The following is a 22,529-nucleotide window of genomic DNA, read 5'->3' on the forward strand; positions in this document are numbered from 1 at the left end:
TATAGACATGAAAAGCTCTACTAGTGGTTGAATATCTTAGAAAAATACCTTCATCACTTTGATAGTCAAATTTGTCCAAAGGCTCTCTATCTTTGAAAATGTAACATTTACTCCCAAAAGTTTTGAAATATTTTACATTAAGTTTCGACCCTTTTCACAATTCATATGGAGTTTGTAAAGTGCCAAGCCTTAAATACACACGATTCACAACATAAACAACAATATTTAAGGCTTCAACCTAGAACTTAGGAGGAACGTTTTTGCTAAGGAGCATGACCCTAGCCATCTCTTAAACTATCCTATTCTTCCTCTCAACAACTCCATTTTACTATAGAGTAATCAGTGCAGAAAACTCATGCTTAATTCCATGCATATCAAAAAATTTTGAAAACGAACTATTTTCAAATTCACAACCATGATCAGTTCGGATTCTTATGATACGCCCAATAGAAACACCCTGTTCATTTTGGATTTTAAGGACTAAGGCCTAGAAAGCATCAAACGTATCAAATTTTTCTCTTAAAAAATTAACCTATGAAAAACGAGTGTAATCATCAACAGTTAAAAAAATATATCTTTTACCTCTAATGTTTTCAGTGCAAGTGGGTTCCATAAGATCCATATGAATCAGTTCAAGAGGACGTTTGGTTGTGAAGCTGTTCACCTTTTTATGAGGGGCACGAGTTTGCTTCCCAAGTTGGCATGGTCCACACACATGGTTCACATTCTTACCCATTTTGGGTACTCCTTTCACAAGCTCTTTGTTGGCTATCTTGGTTAGGTCTTTGAAATGTGACCTAATCTTTGATGCCACAGGTCAAGGTTACTTATGACGGCTGAATGGTATGTGAGATCATTAGTGGTAACAATCCCATAGCAGTTATTAGATGTACGAACCCCATGCATGACAGTATTTCTCTTGTTATCTAAATTTTCACATTTATTTTTTGAAAATAACACTTCATGATGAGAATCACACATTTGACTAATGTTCAAAAGATTAGCTTTAAGGCCATCAACAAATAAGACATTTTCGAGCTTGGGAAGACCAGCCACACTTATAGAACCCGTACCAATGACTCTAGAAGTGCCACCATCTCCAAAGGTTACAATTCCTCCTTCATATTTGTCAAGGGATGTGAAGTATGATTTGTCACCAGACATGTGACGAGAACACCCACTATCGAGATACCACGTGTGAGTCACGTGCTTTCAGTGCAGTGTGAACAACAAAACAAGTTAAGTCACTCTTTCTAACCCATATCTTTTTGGTCTTAACATAAGCAGGACTGGCAGTCTTGGTAAACGTCATAGCGTTATGAACATCCTCATGAATCTTGGTGTTTTGCCTAGACATGTAAGGTTGTCTCCTAACCCATGAAGTATTAGAATTTCTAATTTTTTGAGACACCTTACCAAACAACTTATAACAATAAGAACGAATGTGGCCATACCTACCACAATGATGACAAATAAAAATAGGTTTTACCTCCCTTTTGTTGATCTTACCCCCTTTAGGTTGATGAAGAGAGGGATCACCCTTGAGCTTTTCCTTTGCTTGAGTCTTCAGGTCATGTGATGTAGAGGCCTGTCCCTTTTGAAATGTTGCATCACCATAGCCTATCCCACTTTTGTCACAACTCATCTGTTGAGACCTGATGATGTCTTCAAGTGTCTTTGACCCATTATTCCACATATCTTCCACATCAATCGTTGCTCTAGCAACTTTAAGTTCTTCCTCTTTCTGACCAATCAGCTCTTCCAAAGCGACTTGTGACATCTCAAGGATTCCAATCTTCTCTTCATATGTGGCGTAGATTCTCAGAAGTTCATTCCTTTCGGTTTCACAAGATAGAAGTTTTCCACAGAGGTCTTGCCTGTCATTGAAGATCTTGATGGCATCTCTTTTTGTTGCTGCAATCTCTCCATTTAGCTTGACATTCTCACTTTCACGTGCTTTGAGCTTGAGAGTGAGTTTGTCATTAATCTTGGACAGATTCAAAGATTCATTTTAAAGCTTTTCATAAGCTTGTTGTAGGCCATCACCATCAATCTCATCACTGTTTTCCGATGTTTCATCATCTTCTTTTTGCTTCTCTTCCTTCTCGATCTCATCCAATCGAGCAACTAAGGCATGAAAGTTGATGGATGGTTATGAAGATGACTCTCCTCTTTCATGGACTTAACTCATAATGTCCCATGCATATTTGGCCTTTGTGCAGTGAGCAATCCGTTGTTATTCTTCTTCAGAAATTGCTTCACGGATGGTAGTCAGAACTCTTTGATTGCTCGGATTTTCAGCACTTTCAACATCCTCTTCAATTGCTCACCAACCTTTAGGGTCATGAGCTCTAAGAAACATCCTCATTCTGATCTTCCAGAATAAGTTATTACCTCCATCAAAGGTAGGAGCACAATGCAGATTCTGACCACCAGCAAACTCAACTGGCTTTGGAGGTGGTTGAAGGACGATAGACCAGAATGCCATGTAAGTACTATCTCCGTCTTCACCGGATTCGATTTCTTTGGGTTCTTGCTCTGACCCGCTTTCATCATCCCAAGTCACTATATAGACTTCCTTAAGGTTGTTTTTCGATGGACATTCAAGAGAAATATAACCAAGCCCTTGACATTGATAACACTTGACACCTTGCCCCTTCACAATCTTCTTTCCAGTTTTTGGAGCAAGTTTTAGTGGAAAAGTTTTGGATTTTTCATTACCCTTATCCTAGGAAGCACGGATACGGATATGGGATACGGGTACGTTATGATACGGATACGGATACGGATACGGCGATACGACAAAATTTGAAAAATTAGGATACGGATACGGCGGGGATACGTTCATAAAAAATATTATTTTTACAATTTTTTATACAGCATACATAAAAATAAAACTTCAACAATTTTTAGTGATGTAGCATACACAAAGTTTATTTATTTTCTTATAAGAAATTAATATATGGTGTTTAGTTGCAATTGTAAATTACAATATATTTGATTTTTCAGGTAATTTGGCCCAAAAAAGACAATGTATTTTTTTGAACTACATTATGTGAGTTTTTTTTAGCATAATTGAAATCCTTAAATATGTATGAACAAACAAAGTGACACATTTATTTTAATTATAACTTTTTAGGACATTTTTTATATTTTTTGCACCAAAAAAAAAAATGTGACAATTTATTTAGCTAAATAGGTTCAACTTTTTTCATAACCAAACACATTTACAACTTATTTTAATTCTTTTAAACTAATAATCAAAAAATTTATAAGTATAAAAGCTAATATATATATATATATATATATATGATATCAAATGGGCCAAAAGGTTACAGAGTATACTTATAAAAAATAATAATAATGTATATCAAATGGGGCCAAAACATGTTACATTATAGTCTAAGTCTACAGAGGTCAAAAAGGAGAGCGAGAGATAGAGGGAGAGGGAGAGATCGATCGAGAGAGGGAGAAGGAGAGGGAGAGAGAGAGAGAGAGAGAGTTAGATCGAGCGAGATCTGTCCATCCAGACCAGAGAAATCAAGCAAGAGGGAGAGAGAGAGAGAGAGAGGAAGAGAGAGAGGGAGCGAAAGGGAGAGAGAGAGAGGGATGAACTTGATCGTCGACGAGCTACTGTTCGATGAGCTACTGGTTGGTTGATAGAGACGACGACGACTCCTCTCCTCCTTTGTTGCTGCTGTCGCAACTAGGTAGGGTTTGGTTGATTTGTTTTCTTGTTTTATTTTACCTTACTTTTGTTATTTTAAAGTTTGACCCCCATTATAAGTTTTTAAAATTATTTTTTTGCCCCTCCGTATCCCGAAAGTATCCCAACCGTGTCCCTGAAGTATCCTCGCGTATCCCAAATGTATCCGAAATTTTTTTAAAAAATAGGATACTTTCTTTAAATTTTTTTTGAACTATTTGGTAAACATAGTCGTCATTTCGAACTCTATATCAAACTCAATCTCAGGGGTCTTAGCAGTCTCATGAGCACTGGTAAAAGCCACCGTATCTTTTTGTTTTTTCTTAGAAATCTGGTGGGCTTCATAAGTCTGCAAGTTTCCAACCAACTGATCAAGCTTGAGGTTATCAACATCCTGAGCCTCCTCAATAGCTGTCACTTTTGATTGGAACCTCTCGGGTAAAAACCTCAAAAAATTTTCAACAACCTTAGCATCAGGGATTTTTTCACCGAGTGTGAAATAGAAATTCACGATGTCACTAAGTTTGACATAAAAATTATCAAACGTCTCATCATCATGCATAAAAAGAGTTTCAAAAGAGGATGTGAGACATTGACATTTTGATCTTTTAACAGCAGTAGTACCCTTTTGAATAGTTTCAAGAATGTTCCAAAGCCTCTTTTATTACCTCAAACGTGCAAATATGACGAAACTCTTCTTGTGTGACAGAGCAAGAGGGAATTGAGAGTCTTACTGTTCCAACTCAAGTTTTGATAATCGAATGCATCCCATTTACTTAGTGGTTTGGGAATATTAATACCATTAATGGTGACAACAGGCTCACTCCACCCATAGATCACACAGTGCCAAACTTTCTCATCAATTGATTTTAAAAACACCCTCATATGAGCTTTCTAATAAGAATAGTTTGTACCATCGAGTAACGGAGGTCTATGGGTCGAGTTACCATCACGAATTGAATCCATATCACAAATCAACCAAAATCACACTCCTGTAGTTTTGATAAAAATGAAAAGTGACCTGCTCTGATACCAATTGAAAAACATAAATGATTCGTGATTCGGATCAAGATTAATTGCAACAATTCCCAAACAATTAAAACTAACAATCTAAATCATCTAGCACATACGAAAGTGATTTAGACTATTGCTCCAAAATCAATAAATCAACACAACCGATTTTACGTGAAAAAACCACAATTGGAGCACCTCCAATTGTGATTAAAAAACCACGGGCGAAACGCCACTAATCAATCCACTATGAAAGAATCAAAGACTAAAAATTTACCGAAACAAATTACCCAAATGCAATCAATCTGTCTTTAACAATCTGTATCTCTTTTAACACCTCCTTCGTCTCGGAATTGATCAGCTTGATGTTGAATCCACAACATCCTTGTCAAATCAATGACTGCACACAACTTTGAACTCCTTCGAATACTCCACGCTTGAATCTTCGGATTCCACCGAAGAAGAACATTCTTGTTGTTGAATAATCAATCACCTCTTTGATGTATACTTGTCAAATCATGAGTTTAGTACTCAACCAAACATCAAAGAAAACTCACAAAATAGCTCCAGAAGAAAACCCTAGGACCCTCAAAGAAGATTTGGAAGCCGTAACCTAAAACCTGACTGAACTGCTGTTTTTATAACAAACAGATCCACGATCCCCGCTCGAGCGTAGGACTTGCTGCTCGAGCGGTGTCACTAATACGCGTGTTCCAAGCCAGGGTCCATGCTCGAGCGCTAAAACTTACACTCGAGCGTAAAATCACACCTCACAGTATTTTTGCAAAACAAGCCAAACTATTGAGAAGGTGAAGACTTCGCTCGAGCGCAACTTTTCCCGCTCGAGTGGGAAGACCAAAAACAGAGGAAAAAATTACAACTCAATTAACCTAAGCTTGTTCGCGGAATTGGCAACAAGTAGGGACCTAACAGATATGATCCAAGTTGAAGGTGACTTTAGCCTAAGAGGGTGCGTGGGTTGAGGCTGTGACAACATGCCTTTCTATAGGGACAATTGAAGAAGACTGTTTCCATGGGACTTTGCCATCTGGGCTTGTTAAGTTGAAAATAGATATTTTCATTTTGAGTGTTATTTTACTAATATATTTTAAGCCTATTGTAGACACTCCATTTTTGACCGCCCTTAAGACTTGGGCGCTACTGATGGTTTACTGGGTAGTGAAAGATGTGCAGGGCAAAGGTTCCATTTCTTTGGCAAGAAGAGAGTCAAACCCCCCAACCTTACACCTTTGAAAAATCTTTCAAAACACCTTGTTTGGGGGTTTGGAGTTGAAGAAAAGAGGAGAGGAGAGAAGAAACGAGGTTGAGGGAGAAAATGGGCATGAACCGTTAAGAGAGAGACGAGTAGTCCTCGCCAAATAAGGCCTATCCTTTTGAATACTTGGATTTCAGCTATAAGGCCACCACCGTTCGAAAGCTTACTTATGGGGCTTCATTTTTCACTTAAGAATCTCCTAAAGCTGAGTCTGGATGGAGGAGATATGATTGATTGAAGTTGGGCATCATTCCGGTTGGACCGAAACTGAGCAGCCTTCACTAAAAGAGAAATATCTCTTAACACACATGGAATTTTGAGGTGAGGCTTCCAAATTTGGAAAGAATACTTCCAAGGCTTCATTTTAGACACAAGAATGACCTGAAAAGTCATCCAGATGAAGGAGTTAGGCTTTCTTCAAATCGGAGACTAGGACTGATTTTTGCTGCCGGCCTCTATGGGAGTGTGCCGGCCATGAATGGCCAATGCCGTCCCGAAGTGACCCCTGCCGGCCATCAATGAGCCACTGCCTGCCATCACTGATGGCCGGCAGACCCCCTGTCTCAGCTGGTTTCACTCCAAATCTTTTGAGCCAGCTGGAATCCTTTCATCTCCCCTCCATACACGTGTATGGAGGGATGAAGCTCTTGCCAAGCTTCTTGAAGAAGCTTTGCATTGTTTTCCCTCTATATAAGGAGAGGCCCTCTCTCCTTAGAAAGGGTTCAGCTTTTTTGAGAAGAAATCTCTCTCTCTCTCTCTCTCTCTCTCTCTCTCTATTTTGTTGTTGATTTGTGCCTTGAAGTCTATTTTCCTTGCACTTTTACTCTACAACACTTAGAGATACACCACCATCTTTGGATTGAGGCTCTTGGGAGGACTTCTTGAGCTCTGAAAGTAAGGTTTTACCCCCTGAAATTGCTGGTTTCGAAGTTAATCTTCAAGGGTGAGTATTTTCCCCATTTTAGCATTTTTTGGTATCTTATTTTGGCCATCCTTGCATATTGTTTTAGGCCTTTCTTTCAACTGAAAAAAGTCTTGTATGTAAGTGCTTTTGGTAGTTGTTTAAGGTCTTTGTGCTGTTGAAGGTCTTCAACCCTCTTGTTGGCCTTGTTTGGCCTTGTTTTGAGCCATGCCTTAAGGCCTACGAGCTAGCCTTGGTTTGGCCTTCTAACCACTGAAATCCAATGGATTTTCAGTGGTAGGAATGTGGTTTTGAGGCTTCAAATCAGAGGGGGTGGCCCCCTCTCTTTTGGTTCTTGTTTGCTTGCATTTTTGGCCTTCCAAAGGAGCATGTCTCTCCATATTTTTTAGGCTTGGTTCAGGCTCTTTTTTGTGACTTTTAGGACCTGCCTTGGCTCTGTCCATGGCTGGTTTGGTCACTTTTTGCATGCATCTTGTATGTGTAGTGTAATCCCATTCGTAGCTCATCAAAGTAGCATGTTTGCCTAGCTTGTGTTGAGTCCATTTCAGTAGGTTTTTGGTGATGTTTTACCATGCCTTAGATTTGTTTTGGGTTGGTTTTGTCACTCCATGCATGCATGACACACTTGTAGTGTAAATCACTTAAACTAGCTTCACATGCTTCATGCTTTGATATGTCATTCTAGTTTATGATGAGTCCATTCCAGCATGTTTTTGGTGATGTTTTTCCATGTCATGACTCTCTCCATATTTGGTTTGGTCATCCTTTGCATGCTCCATATATTGTAAAATAAATCTTGCTTACTAGCTTTATGTACATGATGTTTTGACTCATCATCCTAGCATGTTTTGGCTTTGCTCCAGCATGATTTTATTCTTATTTTGGGCTGTCCTAGGACTGTTTTGGGCTGCCATGGTCATATCACTCATGCTTTGTACAGCTATAGTGTAAATGCTTAGGCTAGTCTTGGGTTTTGAGGCCCCTACCATGCTATACATGTGATATTTGCATGCTTTACCATCATTCTAAGTGTTATTTCAGTCCATGAAATGTGGCCATATACTTGCATTTGCCATGTTTTTAGTGCTTTGGAGCCTTAGCTCTTTATGCCTCAAGAATGAACTTTTGTGCATGCCATTAAGCCTAAGCCTTTGGCTCATCATTTCAGTGCATTTTTTGTCTTGTTATACCATAGTGTAACTCTGTTTTATGCTGTCCTGCCATGTTTGGTTTCAATAGGTGTAGTGCATTGCCTCTTTTGTAGCCTTCAATGCTCCATGTTTTTGGCCTCTTGTTCTAGCTTGTGTTAGCTAGTTTCGAGCTTGTTCTTGGTCTTGTTTGGACCTGCCTTGGGACTGTTTTAGGTTCCCTTAGTCCTTCGGGGCTTGCCTTGCATGGCCATGGTTTAAGTCCCTTTGTTAGCTTTGAGTCTTGAGCCTCTTAACATGCTTTACTTGCATCGTTTAGTTGATTTGGCATCAATTTACATGAGATTTCAGAGCTTACTTTGTTGTCACATATCCATGCTTATCACTCTTTAAGTGTGCTTAAGAGTTGCATCTTTGTGCCTCAATCCTTGAGCCAATTGGCATGCATGTTTGCCTTGCATTTTCATGCTTTTCATACTATCAATTCATCACTTTTGGCCACTGATTTTAGGCATGGCTGAGGCCTATCCATCTTTAGTGTAAGCCCATCTTACCATGTTGTCACATGCTTGTCCCATTCCGTATGTCGTCGCATACTTGTCCACCGTCACATGCCTTGCATGTTTGTATGTTCATGTTGCATTTTATCATGTTATTCAAGGTTGTTACCTCATATCATGCTTATATGCTTGTTGCATACTCGGGTTATTACATTGCATGTTTGCATGCTTAGGACATATTTGCATGTTTGCCATGCTAGTGTTGCATTGTTGTTTGGATTAAGTATTAATCCAAACACGAGAAACGAGGGACATTTCATACTTCAAGTGATGAGACGTGTCTCAATTCTCGGTCGCCGACACGCTTGATTATCCATGATAGAGTTTTAGGCTTTGGCCCTGTTTGGTAGAGCTGCGGGAAAGTGCTTATAGCTTATGCCTTAATAGCTTATAGCTTATAACTATGAACAAAAGCTGATTTCTGACTTATAAATTAAGCATCTCCTGCCCCACTCAAAGAATAAGCTGATTTCTGACTTACAAAAAGCTATAAGCTGCATTGTTAAGCTAAACCAAACACATCAAAATAGCTTAAATTAAGCTGAAAGTTGAAATAAGCAGCTTTTAAGCTGCACCAAACAGGCACTTTATGTGTTTTGTTGTGCATTCATTTCATATTGATTTGCACAAGTTAGATCTTTGGCGATCATGCATCGGGATGCGCGATTGATGGTCGTAGATCCGACTATGCCTCTCCCTTGATGTTTTGAGATGATATGGGGTGGCATAGTGCGTACATATCCCTGGGAGACCCTCCATTTTCTCTGTTTTGTGCTCTACTGCAGTTTGGTGTCCCAACACATCAGTGGCTGGCAGTGTCTTGCAGATGGCCGGCAATGCCTTGTTGTTGGCCGGCACCCCTTCATTTTTGGTTGGCAGTGGCTCCCCATGGCCGGCAGGCCACTGATACACTCCTCAGCATGTTTTTGGTAAGGTCCAGCAGGAATTCCTTGAGGACACCCTGGAGACAGAGCCTTTAAAGAGCAACCGGAGAGCTTTTCGGGACGGCATCGGAGCATGCATCCTCTCCTTCTTCGAACAAAGCTGGAGCAACTTGTTTTTCATGCTTACTTGTTAGTTAGCATCAATTTGTAATAATTAGTTAATTTGTTAATTAATTAAGTTTTTATAATAATTAGTTGTAGCTAGTTGTTTACTTTGGTTATGTAATAATTAATTAGCTTGTTAGTTAGTTAATTAGTTGGCATGTATTATTCATTCGGACCCTCCATTGAGAGGGCCAATTTTGTAATAAGTGTGCGTGAGTGTGTGAATGTCTTCCAACCCAACGTCTTTCTCCCTTTTACTTACCTGCTTTTGTTGGTTAGTTTAGGGTCATTTTTAATTAGCATCCTTATGCTATGCATGTTTGCATCATTCATGCACATTGCATGCATCGGGCTCGACGCATTATACTAGCTGCATTGTATTTCAATTCCAAGTTGAATACATGTTATCTAAATCGCATCTCATATGCCATCTTAGAATAGCCGAGCCTATTTCTAGTTGCATTTTGCATGTGTTGCATTAGCCATCTTAACATGAACTAGGATCATGCATTGATTACTAACTAGTTTCTGTTTTGGCTCGGAGTACACTGTAAGTGTTTATACTTTAGCATACTGCATGTGTGTTATTGTTGCCATGAAAGCATGCTTGCCATGAGGCTAACTGCTTAGTTGATATAAACTGCCTGAATGCCTGTGGGTGAAGGTTGGATTACTTGAATTGGAACAATTCATTGAAATCCGCATTTCAGCCTACTTACGAGTAGCAAACTTCAATCCATTTCCAAACAAACGGATATGCAATACTTTGTTCCAAATTAGGCGATCTAGTCTATACTTGTTTGCTGTGCGCATCACATAGTAAGATTAGCTAATTAATCGGAATAAGAGCACATGTGTTTTCAAAAACTAGGTATCATGTTTAGTAGTGGCCGGTCTTTGATCGGGTAAGCAGGGGTGCTCATAGATGACCTTTCCCAATCGTACCCAAGTTCTCGAGCTGAGGCAACTTTGGTGATGACGGACACATGGCCTTAGGCACGAGTCAGGGATTCCTAAATTCCCCCAAAATAAAATATTTAGGTGGCGGCTCTGTATCTGGCAAAACAGTCCATGTTTGACACTTCTTTACACAAATCAGTTTTCCAAAATGATTTGCCGGATTTGGACTCTTTGGTGATTTATCAATCTCACATCGTACATTGTGAGATCAGATTAAGAACCGTGACAATTTGAGTCCGAACTGTAGTATGAGGCCCTCGGGGTGCGTCTACACCTATCTATGACTCTATATAATGAGCTTTGAGGCATAATTTCATATAAGACACCTGTGCTGGCCAATCAAGTAATCAATACGTCAGTAGGATATTAAAACCACCAGGAAATAATATATGATTTTATTCACAAAATGAGTAGAGACAAACTGGAGTAGCTTGTCTGTTTTGGCCAAACTGAGCTCAAACAATAACAACACAAATTCAACCGAACTAGAACCAGGCACAAGCACTGCTCCTTACCTGCTAACTTAAGCACAAACACACAATACATTATTTGCTGCTCAACTCAGATCAGCTTGTTCTTACTCCTAAATGCAATTGTTCAAAGCTCTAGCTCTCCTCAAGGAGAACATGAAATATTAAAGAGATACTACTCATACATCCAGCACAACAATAAAAAATAAACCTAAATGGATTGTGCTTTCCTAAACAGTAATATAGAAGAGAAAAAATATTTACCTGCTTTAATAAGACTAAGCTGTATTCATCCTTGTAGTATTGAGAATGTGGTGGTTCCAATGTCATAGGATCACTATATAATTCTTTAACTTCTTCATAATGGACCATCTTGCATGTCTGTGGAGGTTTATCATATGACATCATTGCATCATGTGCAGTCAAGAATCTTGCAAGCATAAGCTTTCCAATTTTACTACAATAACCAACGGGAGAAAATAAGAGGACATTGGACAAACAATAAAGATGCTTTGATGCTGCAAAGCCACTCATGAATGAATTCCACAGAGCAATTTATCTCTGACAGCAATTCCCGGAAAAGAGCTATCTCATGAACTATAGTCTCAGTGCTCCACTTAGAAGCTGTTGACTCATTCACCTCACTATTCCTCAGTTGATTGAAAATTTTAATTTGGGTTGGTTCTTGAAGATGTGTTTCACCAGTATGAAAATTTTCATCTCCGCATGAAATCATCTCTGCACTTTTCATTTCAGCATGTTGCGAACGATGAGGTTGTATAAAAACTGTAAATTCAAATGAGTAGGATGGCTATGGTGAAATCCACACAGAGACATGATTCCCTGAGAATGTCCAAGGCTGACCTTTACTGGATGAGTTTGTAAAGAATGGAGATTCTCCTCATGAAAAGTTAAATGTGTTACCCAACCTTGGGAACTCCCAGAGTTGTTATGCACAGATTCCACAGTTATTGTAGACAAGCTCACACCTTCAACTACTTCATTAAAATAAAGAATGAGTGGAATTATCCCACTATTAAGATGGAAACCTATGATAGGAGACAAAGCACAAGTATCCAGGAAATTATCTGCTGATACATTAAGATTAGACCCATGAAGAGGCCAGGTAGAAACCAACAGAGGATTCTCCACTTTAACTGTTTGCTCAAGAAACCAAAGATGATAAAACCATCCACTTTGATCATCCGGGTCAGTAAAAAGAGCTTGGTGTACAAGGTCATACTCCTCTGTCAGAACTTCCTCCTTTGAGAAAGATCCTTGAGCCCTTTTCTCCAGTAAATGAGACAGAATTACACTGCAGAACATTTATGGAAAGGTAAAGTAGAATAAAAACAAGAAATATGTTTAAGCAAATAGACAGAGACATCACAAGGTAAAACATGCACTCAAAGCAATAGGCATGTTTGTGTAGGTTGAAAAAGAAAAACAAAAGGCACAATTGGACAGGAAACTTAATTTTCTAATCCTACTAGAATAGATAGAATATCAAAAGGTAGCAGGTGTTTCATCATGCAGTTTCCACTATAGTATTAATGTGAGTAAGAATTGATCATTTAACTCCAAAGAAAAGTTGAACTAATGACCATTTAAATAGAAAGCTGCTTAATTTTCTTTTTTGGAATTTGTTAGGCGAATGACCATTTAAATAGTGAAGTGCTTATCAACTTTTGAATATTTTAAATAGTGAACTAATGAATATTTTTTCCCCTGTTCCACAAAGTGCATGAAAGGAGACAGCACTTTGCTATTTTGCATCATACAAGTTAAACGTTTTATGTTGCAAAAAATTCACAAAATTGTTTGCATGTTCTATGTAACTATGCATACTACCACTAGACATTCTGCTTCTAACGGGACCAAAGCTAGAACTAATTTCAAAGTTCCAACATATTTTTCCTAGAGCAATTTTTGCAAAAGAATCTAAGGATTATAACTGGATAAGATACTAATTCACCCAAAAAAAACTTGAGAATCAAACGATGGCACAAAAAAGCATTTTTCTCCACTAGTCCATTTTAATTATGATGATCCAAATGGTAAATTAACATTGAGATACAAGCATACCTACGATTATGCCAAGAAGAATAGTTATTGAAGTTTTCGTTATCAAATCAGTTGTGAAGTGTCGTTCGTCTGCATCTGATCTGTTCTTTAATGCTGCCACAAATCTGAAAATAAAGGCCAAATTAGACCATTTGAAAATACAGTCCTTCAATATATTAAAGTAAATCAAACTCAAATCTTCACCTCTGGTAATTCCATGCATGGAAATTCCTGGAATCTTTCTTCAGGAACACCCCCAGAAGCTGCAATTCCTGATCTACAGATGAATGCCCCTTTCTTAGCACCCATTTATGATGATACCAGGCACCATAAGACCTATAATTCTTTGCCAATGCACGCTCTGTCTGCATATATATTGAGTTCTTTCATAAAATTCAAAATAAATTGAACCCAAACACAATACACAACATAATTACAATTGGCTGCTGAAAAAACCAAAGAAAAGAAAGCAATGCAATATTTAAAAATCTCATGATTTAAAATTTTAAAATTTCAAAACAAACTTTACACTGAACGCAATTTAACCAAATAGCCCTATTTGGCACAGTTGACTTGTGTTCAGCTGAATTTCTTTTTCTTTTCCTACAGTTTTTCAGCAACCAAACAACGCCAAATACATGGACAGAAAAAGAAATAGATATATGTTTTCATATGAGTGGTTCCAACAAACGTACAACTCTCAGTTCTTCACTGTAAATAGATTTAATGGAGTCTGGATCAATCTCTATATCAGTCTCAGAATGACTGAGAATGTGTTCAACAGCAAATTTTCTGTAATTCAAAATTATCAGTGCTGGCTTAAGCGTAAGGCAGGTAAAGCATGTGCTTTAGGACTCAAAATTGTGCAAAGGCCCCAAAATGTTGGGAAAATACTCAAAGACCTCAAAATTTTCAATATGCCAAAAAACTATTTATGTTTTTTTTATAAAAAAAAAAAAAAAACCATCCAACGAATTTTCTTATATTAACATAATTATTATTATGTTTTTTTTTTAAGTACAGAAAAAAAGACAAATTCTAATTTACTATTTCATGTGTTGTTTGCCTCACCTTATTTAGAAATAAATGCATAGTTTCTTGTGGTTTGTAAACTAAAGTGTACCGTTAGACATTCCGTCTAAAGTAGCAATAAGTGTAAAACACTTGCCTCACTGATCATATCATTTTTACATGAATCAAGGAGATGCGAGTAATCATTATTTACATGATTACAATACAGTCAATTGTCCTGTAAGGACATTAAAGAGGCCTATTAGACCTCAACTGTAGTAGGCCTATGCATTAAGAGAAAAGCCTTCCCACTCATTTTTTAAAGCTTCATGAGAGCAATATTCACTTGGGGCAGGTTCGATCTGTCTATTACCGGCATTCTGCGCTTAACACACACTACACTCGAAAAAGACAGCGGCTCCATAGTCCACATTTCCCTTCCTTGATAGAAATCAAATGCGTAACACATTTTTCTATCAATGAAGAGATGGGGGAGGTGAGCAGAGCAGAGCAGAGAGGCAGCCCTCATGGGGAGGGAGGTAGAGTAATGATGATGTTACATCATTACTATATAATGTAAATGTCCTGTAAGGACACCAAAGAGTGTTAGGATTCTTATCCTACGAGTTTGGCAATTTCCTCTCTTCACAAAACATATGATCTTGTTGATTATCGGTACATTATCTATATGAGATTTTATGGTCATACGTTTTGATAGTATGCTTGCAAAACATATTCTTGAAATATATTTCTTGGTTTAATAAATGTTGACTGGGTGCATTGCTTTCTTTGTCAAAAAAATATTGTTTGTTGATTATCTATCTTGGAATAATCAAAGTATGTTTTTTTGTATAAGTGTGGCAAAAGCATGGTTTACATGAGCAGAAAGTTGAGCTAGAAATGAGGCTACCTGTCTGCTAGATATTGTCAAAGCATGGCTCATATCATGTTTATATCTTTCTTCGATTGATATTTTCTTGGATTAATCAACATGTGGGATGCATAGAGTTTTTAACAAGCATGGTGAAAAGAGTGATTAGTTGTCTATCAACGAATGAAGCAAAATGTGCCTCAAAGCGATGAGAGAAGAAGGCTGCAAAAAAAGTTAGAAATTGCAGCTTGTCTGTCATGATCATCGCCTCACGATCAAGCTCATTGCGACCATGAATAGGTCGCGACCAGGCCACGAGGAAATCAGCTCCCAGAAGTTTTTGATCTGCAACCCGCGAAGGAGTCTCGCTCTCGCGAACATCAGGTCGTACCCGCGATGGTCACTTGTCTATAAATAGCATACTTGTTCGGTTGTGTATTTTGAACCCCTGTGTCGGTATTTTGAGCGTGTCTTCTGAGAGTGAGCTATAGTGAGGTTACGTTTTATATTTCTCTCATGCTTGCTTGATGATTCATTCTCATTTGTTCTTTCATGAAATCATCAAGTCTAAATCAAATCACCAAATAACTTGTGAGTGTTCTTAAGAAGTGAGTGAATAATGGATTCAACATCTCTCGAATGGAAGCGCATATCCACAGATTAAAGGACATGTCGAGGCCAGTTACTTGTAGGTCTCGAGTGAGCATGTGTGCTTGGATTAGTCGGTGCAAGAAATCTCTTGTACTACTCTTCTTTCTAGTGGATTGGTATTGTGGCCGAGGGCCCGTGGTTTTTTAATCACATGTTAGTGGATTCCAACTATGGTTTTTCCATGTCAAAATCTTGTGTTGTGTTTGCTTCTTGTTCTTTAGTTTATTGTTAAGCTCAGTTGGTTTGAATCTATTAAAGCAATAATCACAAGATCATGGGACTATATTTTTTCAATTGGTATCAGAGCGGGACGCTAGTCCTTTGTTTTTCAACAAAGCTATGGTAGCGTGATTTGATCTTTGTGCTTGTTAACTATGGATTCCTATGAAGCACGGATACTTCAAAAAAGGTGACGTATCTGTATCGTATCCGTATCAGATACCGATACTCTTTGGATACTCGCAGATACGTATCGAATACTTATTAAAAGTATCGGATACTTCTTAATTATTTTTTCATTAATTTTGGAGTATCGGATACTTAATTTTGAAGTATCGGATACTCCAAGTCATGTTTACTTGTTTTATGAAATTAGAATTGTAACATTTCTTGCATAGTAATATAATATAATATAATATAATATAATTGCAAGTATAAATATAAGAATATTTTTCTAATACTTTGTTAAGTTTTTCGATAAGACGAGCATAGTGAGTTCAATAATATAATTTATCAAATGGATGTATCCTAATTATTTCATGCATGTCCCGTATAACTATATAGAAAGTAAGAATTAACAAGAGAATATAACAATGGGAAAATTAAATATCAATAAATAAATAAGTAAGTAAACTTGAATATAATATTTTTCACTAGTGTCAAAGGAAAAAGTATAAGGACAAGTTGTGAATTGTTCTATTATTGTAATATAAATATATTAAGCTTGATATTGAAATGAAATATTTGCAAGACCTATTAAAAATTTAAAAAGTAAACAAGCTACTGCCTTAAATTAATACAAAATTCTTAAAGGTTAGTATTTTATATTATAAAATTACATTGTGGTTTCTCAACGTTCTTTAACTTATGTGTAACTCACTATTAATAATTTTAAAAAATATATTTTTCACAAACGTATCCTAGCCGTACTGGTATCCTATTTTTTTAGGTTTTGTCGTATCGCCATATTCATATCATGTCGTATCTATATCGCGTATCCGTATCTATGCTTCCTATATGGATTCAAACCAAGGGGGAATCAACAATAATTGTCCTCCTTTACTAGATGTAATAAACTACTCTTATTGGAAAGCTCGTATGAGAGCTTATTTAAAGTCAATCTATGAGAGAGTTTGGCAATCTGTCATGAATGGTTGGAGCTATAGCGATCCCGGGTTTACCCTTGTTGTATAGTGATCCGGACATGTGTCCGTGGATGTTGGTAGTTGCTTATTATCTTGTTTACATCCTTTCTTACTTTGTATGTGAGTTATAGGATGTGTTGAGCGGGTTTGTTACAGGTTGGTTGAGTTTAGAAACCAAAACTAGTTGCCCAGATTTTTGGCCTGTACGCTCGAGCGGAGGTGTTGGCGCTCGAGCGTAGATTACATCCATCCAGTATCTTGTTGTGCAGTGTTGTGAGCTCGAGCGTAGGGTTGGGAGCTCGAGCGGAGGCCTGGTTCTGCAAATGTGCTGAGCGAGTGCATTCTGCGCTCGAGCGGGAGGTTGGCCGCTCGAGCGGAAGTCTGTGAGTGGCCGCTCGAGCGGGGTGTTTTACGCTCGAGCGGAAGACTGGGTTTAAGTCCCGAAATTGTGACTTTTCAAATCACTTTTTCACTTTCTCTTCTCTCTCTTACTTTTCCAAAATCACCATTGTTGAGCCTCTCACTCTAGACTCTACCTTCTCTCTAGGTTTTGATCTAGTAGGAGTGATTTACTCACCTTTGGCCTTTACAAAAAAGTTGTTGATCGTCGAGGGCTTCATTTTAATCTGAAAATCTCGGGTTTTGGAGCACGTTGGGTTTTGTCGTCTTCTCCTTTGGGACTCCGAATTTGAGGTAGGGATAACCTACTCCTCTCTATGGGTTTTGTCTTTAAATTTTGGTATTTTGAAATGTTGGGTTTGTGTTGGTAATTTTGTGAAAGTTTGGGGCTTTTGTGTAATTTTACAAAAGTTGGGGTTTTATTCATAATAAACCTAGATGCATGTTTGGCATAGAAAAGTGGAATGATTGTTGAATCATTGATGAAAATGGGACCTAAGGGTTGAAATGGTAATTATGGAAAATGGCCTAATTACATTGTTTAATTAATTGGGATAATTAATTGGTGAGAAATGAGGAAATGAAATGTTGATTGAATATCCATTTGTGCATTTATTTTCTGTTTTAGAAATAACTGCTTTGGGCTATCGGTGGAGGATAGTCGAGATTGTTGTAGACAATGCATGATGATTAGGTAAACGGAAACTAATCAATGGAATGTGTCATGGAACTTGACGGTTGATAGAATACATTAATTGTGTGTATTGTGTGATTGTATATAGAACCAATGTGTTTATATACGTTATGTGTAGAGGAGGAGATAGGGGATGTACTCCGCGGTTTAGGGGAAGATAGGGGATGTACCTCTAAACCGGATAGGTATTGGGAGGAGATAGGGGATGAACTCCGTAGACAGAGCTCATATGCTTGTCTAGAGAAGTGAAGATAGAGCTCATATGCTTATCTTTGTGAAGTGTGGATACAGCTTGTATGCTTATCTGTGGATATTGTTGATATACATATCTGTTGTAGAATGTGGATACAGCTTGTATGCTTATCTGTGGATATTGTTGATATACATATCTGTTGAGAATGTGGATATAGCTTTTATGCTTATCTGAATGTGAGATATAATTTTTATACATATCTGTGGAAATGATGATAGAGCTAGCATGCTTATCTGTTGAAAAAGGGAAAATGAAAAGTAATTGGGACTTGTAAGTCGTTGACATAAATATGTAATTTATGTGATTGTATCAGTGTTGACCAACTATCAATTGCTAATGTTTTGGTCATTGTCCATGGTTGGTTTAGTGTATTTCTACTGGGCTGTGGCTCACCCTATATGGGAATATCATTTTCAGGTGCAGGAAGCATGCCACCTCCAAGGACATAGCTGGGAGACTAGTGGCGGGCATAGTTTTGTCGTTTTACTTTTGATGTATTACATGTAATTTCAAGCCAAGGGCTTAATGTGTAAACGAGTTAGAACTCTTTGTTGTAACCGAGTGTTAACTTGGAAAGATGTAAGCCCGTAGGGCATTTTGTTATGAGGTTAACATGTAATACTTATGTCTTGGAATTCTAATGAATGAAAGGAATGCAGTTAATTTAAATGTAAATGCATGTCTTATCTGATGGGTTTATTGTTATTATTTTGAGGGCGTTACAACTTGGTATCAGAGCGTACCGGGTTCGAATACTTTGGGTACGTGGGAAGTGATTAGTATCACAATGGGTTTGTCTCGCTTGATAGAGACGTAGAAGTAGTACCATATGCTATGTGTTTATTTGATAACATGCCTATGTGACTATGTGGGTATGGGATTTAATTTCTAGGATGTTGATTGGATCCTTGAGTTTCTGGGAGTCTTGTTGGAAAAGCACTTGATCAATGCTGTTTCTAACCGGAACTCTAGTAACGTCTCGGGACTATCATTATCCGGAAATGAAGTTCGTAAGTGCTTATGTGTTTATGTGCTTATGTGGAGTGAATTACAGTGTCCATGCACTAGGACGTGAGTGTTTAGTTTCGGCACATTTATGAATGTGCTAACGTTCTGTGTTGCCTTTATTAGGATGTCAGGACGAAGAAGAGGTGCTAGGCGTGGTAGACCTGCGAGGCAGGAAGTACCGTTACAGGGTGAGATTCCGGCAGTGCAGGAGGGAGTTGGGCAGGCCAATGTGGCCGAGCCAGTGGGTCAGCAGGCTATGGGTGCCTTGGCCAGAGAGATAGTAGGAGCTTTGGGTATTCTTAGAGCTGGAAATCAGGCAGCTGAGGCAGGGCCTTCTTTCTTGAAGAGGGAGTTCTTCCGGTGTAATCCGGACGAGTTTATCGGGGATCCTAAAGAGCCGCTTAAGGCAGATGAATGGCTCGAACAGACAACGAAGACGTTTGAGATGCTTGGCATCGAGGACGGAGCACTGAAAGTGACCTTGGCATCCTTTCAACTGAAGGGAGATGCGGGTCAATGGTGGAAGTACGAGAAAGCTCGTGTTGGTGGTACTTGGGAGGCGTTTGTGAATGCTTTTCAGGAGAGGTTTTGTCTGCAGTAGCAAGGGAGAAGCTGAGGGATCAGTTTAGCCGGCTTAATCAGCAGGGCTTGTCAGTGGCCGAGTTTGAGGCTACTTTTACCAGTCTGTCTAGGTTTGCACCTGAACTGGTGGCGTCTGAGGAACGCCGTTGCTATGAGTTTGAGCGGAAGTTGAGGCGGGGCCTCAAGTTGAGAATTGGTGGGTCTTATATTCGAGAGTATAGACACCTAGTGGACGCTGCAGCTCATATGGAGCTCATGATGCAGGAGGAGGATGAGGGGCAGAGAGGCTCCAAGAGGAGCCAGGATAGTCAGAGTGATGGCAGGAGGCAGAGGGGTTCTAACCCTCAGCAGTCGCAGGGTGGTGTTGCTAGATCGACCTTCCCAGTGCCGAGTGCAGGCTCCGGGAGAGGTGGTCAGGGGGATTTCACCTGTTACAAGTGTGGCCAGCTGGGTCACAAGGTATCTGTTTGCCCGCAGAAGGGTGGGGGTCAGAAAGCTGTTTCTTCTTCAGCTAGACCGCAGAGTCAGAGTTTAGGCAGGGGGCAGCTCTTGACTTGTTTTCAGTGTGGACAACCTGGGCACATGAAGAGGTTTTGTCCACAGTTGAGTGCCACTTCGGGAGCGTCTGGTTCTAGGCAGACGCAGGGTTTTCAGCCAGCTCAGTCTGTGCAGGCCTCGAGGGCCAATCCGGGAGCTTCGTTATCCCAGTCTGTGCAGCAGTCTTTTGCTCCGAGAGGTGAGCAGGTAGACCAGGGGCCTACGGGGCGCGTGTATGCTGTTACCGCCCAGGACTTAGTACCGGCTCCATCAGTGGTGAGAGGTACTTTTCTGTTTTGCAACTCAGTTGCTAATGTGTTGATAGACACGGGTGCATCTCATTCTTTTGTATCTGCTGCATTTGCATCTGTTTTGGAATTGGAGTTAGCACAGTTAGCATCTCCTATTTGTGTGGTATCGCCTTTGGGTGGTGAGTTGGTTCTGAAACAGGGTGTTAGAGGATGTGATATAGAGGTCGCCGACTATAGGCTTCCTTTTCCGTTTGTTGTCATGCCCATGAAGGGTTTTGATGTTATTTTGGGTATGGACTGGCTATCGTCATACCGGGCTGTTATTGATTGCTACCGCCAGAGGGTTACATTGTGTACCTTGAGCGGGGAGTGGTTCCATTTCTTGGGAGACCGGGTTGGTAGTGTTTTGCCACCGGGGTTTGATTCGCGAGGGCGAAGTGAGCTTAGTGGTTTACTTGCTAGCTTTGAGAGTAGCGAGTGTGTTGAGACCCAGGTTGTGTTACCGAGGGTGGTTTGTGAGTATTCGGATGTTTTTCCCGAAGATCTTGTTAGTTTGCCACCTCACCGAGAGATAGAGTTCTCTATTGATTTAGTGCCTGGTACGGCGCCGATTTCTATGGCACCTTACCGTTTTGCTCCAGCAGAGTTGGTTGAGTTGAAAGTTCAGCTCCAGGAATTGCTAGATAAGGGCTTTGTTCGCCCTAGTGTTTCACCGTGGGGAGCACCGGCCCTCTTTGTTAAAAAGAAAGATGGTGCCTTGAGATTGTGTATAGACTACCGGAAGTTGAATCGGGCTACGGTTAAGAATAAGTATCCTATGCCCCGTATAGATGATTTGTTTGACCAATTGAAGGGTTCCCGTTGTTTCTCTAAGATAGACTTGAGATCGGGTTACCATCAGTTGAGGGTCAGGGAGGAAGATATTCCGAAGACGGCATTCCGTACGCGGTATGGCCATTATGAGTTTCTAGTGATGCCATTCGGACTTACCAATGCACCGACAGTCTTTATGGACTTGATGAACCGGATTTTCCGGGAGTTCTTAGATCGATTTGTGGTTGTCTTTGTGGACGACATCCTTATTTATTCGTCTTCTGAGGAGGAGCACGAGGCACACTTGAGAGTGGTGCTTGAGTTACTTAGAGCCCATAGGCTGTATGCCAAGTTTGGGAAGTGTGAGTTCTGGCTGAGGGAAGTCAAATTCTTAGGCCACGTGGTATCCGGGGAAGGGGTGTCTGTTGATACATCCAAGGTTGAGGCAGTGCAAGATTGGGCACAGCCTAAGAGTGTGTTTGAGATCCGCAGTTTTCTGGGATTAGCTGGGTATTACCGTCGGTTTGTGAAAGATTTCTCCAGGATAGCGTCACCGTTGACTAGACTGACTCGGAAGGGAGTCAAGTTTGTGTGGAGTGAGACTTGTGAAAAGTCGTTCCAAGAGTTGAAAGTTAGATTGACCACCGCTCCGGTGTTGATTATTCCGGAGAGAGGGTTGGGTTATGCGGTTTATTGTGATGCCTCACGAGAGGGTTTGGGTTGTGTGTTGATGCAAGAGGGAAAAGTGGTAGCTTATGGTTCACGTCAGTTGAAAATACACGAGAAGAATTACCCCACACACGACCTAGAGTTAGCAGCTGTGATCTTTGCCTTGAAAATCTGGAGGCACTACCTTTATGGTGAGAGGTTCGAGGTATTCTCGGATCACAAGAGTTTGAAGTATCTGTTTACACAGAGAGACTTGAATC

The 22,529-nt window shown here is 39.5% G+C and overlaps 1 pseudogene across 1 annotated transcript in view; it reads right to left on the reverse strand.

Moving 5' to 3' along the window:
• Positions 1 to 13,853, reverse strand: part of LOC145788890 (geranylgeranyl transferase type-2 subunit alpha 2-like) — a 295,230-nt pseudogene extending 281,377 nt beyond the window's left edge. Inside the window, exons 1-2 of the transcript XR_014343875.1 lie at positions 13,188 to 13,853; positions 11,367 to 12,417 (exon numbers count right to left, since the gene is read on the reverse strand). The product of XR_014343875.1 is annotated as a geranylgeranyl transferase type-2 subunit alpha 2-like (transcript). The remainder of the gene's footprint in view (positions 1 to 11,366; positions 12,418 to 13,187) is intronic.
• Positions 13,854 to 22,529: the final 8,676 nt, after the last annotated feature.

The sequence above is a fragment of the Camellia sinensis genome, chromosome 11 (genome assembly GCF_055761805.1).
Source record: "Camellia sinensis isolate YWXY chromosome 11, ASM5576180v1, whole genome shotgun sequence".
Taxonomy (NCBI): domain Eukaryota; kingdom Viridiplantae; phylum Streptophyta; class Magnoliopsida; order Ericales; family Theaceae; genus Camellia; species Camellia sinensis.